Source organism: Humulus lupulus, chromosome 3 (assembly GCF_963169125.1).
Source record: "Humulus lupulus chromosome 3, drHumLupu1.1, whole genome shotgun sequence".
In the NCBI taxonomy this organism is placed as follows: Eukaryota; Viridiplantae; Streptophyta; class Magnoliopsida; order Rosales; family Cannabaceae; genus Humulus; species Humulus lupulus.
This window is the reverse complement of record NC_084795.1, coordinates 60,685,015-60,688,332: the sequence shown is the minus strand read 5'-3', so window position 1 is coordinate 60,688,332 and position 3,318 is coordinate 60,685,015. Positions and strand designations below refer to the sequence as shown.

At 32.5% G+C, this 3,318-nt stretch overlaps 1 long non-coding RNA gene across 1 annotated transcript; it reads right to left on the bottom strand.

The window, feature by feature from the left end:
- Nucleotides 1-666: 666 nt before the first annotated feature.
- Nucleotides 667-1,860, bottom strand: LOC133821156 (uncharacterized). Its single transcript, XR_009887344.1, has 2 exons — nt 1,701-1,860; nt 667-955 (listed from the first exon to the last, which is right to left on the bottom strand). It is a non-coding gene; the product is annotated as an uncharacterized LOC133821156 (long non-coding RNA).
- Between the last annotated feature and the right edge of the window lie 1,458 nt (nt 1,861-3,318).

Genomic DNA, 3,318 nt, shown 5'->3' with positions numbered 1-3,318 from the left:
TTTTTTAAAAAAAATTACTTTTAAGGGCATGCAAAGCGAGTCCTAAAAAATTACCCGCGAGTCCTAAAAAATTACTTAAAGGCACTCAACCGGATTTTTTAGGACTAGCGTTGCGAGTCCTGAAAAACTCGCATTGCGAGTCCTAAAAACATTATTTTAGGACTCGCAAAGCGAGTCCTAAAAACTTAATTAAAGGCACTCAACCAGATTTTTTAGGACTCGCTAAGGCTCTCAATTAGAGGACTCGCGCCCCACGAGTCCTAAAAAAATTTTTAGGACTCGCAATGCTAGTCCTAAAAAACCCTTTTTGTAGTAGTGTGTGTTATACTGCACTTTAGTATAACACATTTTTTGTGTTATAATACACTTTAGTATAACACATTATTTGTGTTATATAATGAAGTTTGCATAACAAAATTCTTTACTTATAAAAAGTGTTATTGTAATAGATATTATAACACATTTTTTGTATTATTTTAATATTTAGATAAGTTTAAATTCTCATTATATATTCATTTATATAACACTAATTTATTCTATTATATTTTTATTTTTTATTTATATAATTAAAATTAGCTTTCTAATATATACTAGCATCATCAAATAAACTTGATTTTCAAATAAAAAAAAGTAAAAACATTCAGCATTGTATTAACAATCCACAAATTAGTTTAAAATATTCAACATTGTCATCAACAACAAAATGTTCTTTAAGTATTCAAGTAGTCTTAAATATTCAACATATTGAAAAGTTACTACTTTCAGCAAAAAGTATTGAAGAGTTTAATTTTTTTACATAATAACACGTCAAAATTTGAGTAGTTGCACACTCCTACAGTACTATTTGATAGGAAAAAAACATGCAATTGAAGTTGCTTCATTGTACCAGCCACAATGATCTAATCTTCACTTCCAATTCTAGCAAAACCAACACACTTCGTGTCTTCATTGCAGACTGCAACGCAACATAATACAACCACATTCAATGTTAAATTGATAAACTAAGTGTGATTTAGTTCATTGAAATTCAAAGTTAAGACATGAGTGAGTCATAGAGTAATAGTAGTAGTTATCAACAGGATAATTTAGAAAAGTTTGAATTTGAAAACCTAATTAATCCAACTACAATAGGATAATTTAATCTCATTGAGAAACTTGAGAAAAAAAAATTATATCTTTGTTTCAAATTATCGACACATAAAAAGCATAGAGCAGCAAGATTCAATTGTTACTGCAAAAGCAGAAAACATAGAAACAAATGACCAAAACTCCAGTCAAGAGAACTGCCTGTACCATTAAACAGTATTCTACATATAAAGAGCAGGTTAATTGCTAAGGCAATTGCTGATACACAATTACTGAACCAACTATAACATACATAGCACAAAGTTCGTACACACAAAGAAAAGCAACAACTAAAAGTAAAAGAACAACAACAGCTCTTGTAGAAGTTGCAGCCACCATTAACATGCCTCAGGAGACCAAACAACACAACAAAAAAGTATTGAAATAAGAATAAGCACCACTTAAGTAGAAAGAAAAAAAAAATAGTCAATAAGCAAGCAAGACCATTAAAAGCTTATTTAACGCATGGCCTGTTCATAACAGTTCATTTAATAAGTAATTACGCAAATATAACAAGAAATCTATATTCCAACAAATAAGATTATCCTGGCATATAATTGGCAGAAAAAAAATACCTCCTCCATTCATATCAAGCCATGACGACGATCAGGCCAATCCAAAAGGAGTCGATGCCAAAGGATCGAGCCAATAAAGAAGTAGCAAGAGGGCTGCTAGTGCAGACCCTTCCATCTCGAACAAGAGACGAGCTCTCAGTGCCAACTCTCGATATTGGACCAATCTTATGTGAGCCAAAGAAGGTAGGGAACTCAAAGGAGACCCAGTATGCTTCCAATATGCTACAGCAATTGACTTGAGATGATTGCTGTGACCAAAGGAAAATCTCCCTAGAGCTGCCAGAATGGAAAAGAAATCAAACTTCATTAGCTCAGTTAACAAATTACAATACTGCCCCGGGAGGAGCAGGTTTGTTTGAGCAGCCTCAAGAGTATGAACGAGCTGCCAATATAATGCCTAAAAACCTGGTGCAAACGAATTCTTAGAACTAAACAAGTCAACAAATAAATAGGCAATTTTTGATGATAAACTACATACCAACAGCAACCTCTACTCTGACTAATGGACTTCCATCTGAAGCTACGCTTAATAGGCTTTTAATAATACTAATCTCTGCTCTAATTTTTTCATCATTATCACATTCTTCATCTCCTCCAACACCATCTCTACACAAGTTAGAGCCCACATCAGAAGCCCTAACCTGAAAATAGTACACAAGTATTAAGATCAAATTATATGTAGAAATAGAAATACTCCCATCTTTATACAGATGGTAGACCATGATAGTAGTAGATCAGTATAACTAATGTGATAAAATACCAAATTCCAACCCAAGATGATGTGCTATTCATAAATGATACATTGAACACTTCAAAAGAAGAAAATGGAAAACTAAGATAAATACTTATATGTTTGTATTATTATTTTAAGGTCTTCATGAAGTGAACAAGGATAAATGAAGAAACTATTTAAAATGATGACCACTAGTCAAAACTATGTGATGCATGTGTGTGTGTGTATACTGTCACACGTTTATTAAACATGTAAACTTTGTTATGCATTATCATCGAATATAAAAGATGGAAAATGAAGCATCTTCAAAGATTAGTGAAAGAACTAGTCCTTGGTCCCAAAAATCTATCAGCGACTGTAAATTCCATCAGAAAATAAAACCATGCAAAATCTGATAGTTACACAATGTACCCATCAGATATCTTTGCTATCTTTTGCTTGGATAAACCCCCCCTTTTTTTTTTCTTCAGATTTCACTCATAATGCAAAACAGGGGCAGCAAGTGGAAAAAGATAAGAAACTTGCAAATGGCATCATCTTAGGCACATGGACTCGTAAATTAGTGGACTTTTCAAACAGCTGTGTTGGATTTTTTTTTTTAATTTAAAATGGTATTTTCCTAGATAGAGGCCACACACTTAATTCATTAAAACAAAGTAGAATACAACACAACATAAGCTTAAGGGCCATTACTCAGACAAGAAAATGAAACACACCAAAAAGAGGACAAATAAAACTACTAAAACTAATCTACTGGACCCTATAAATGCACAAGACAAAACAAACATAGGAAATAAAAAAGCAAGCACCATACCAAACCAAAGACCAGTAGTAGAACAAAAACAAGAAGCCAAACCATACAAAAATGCATTACCTTGATAGAGA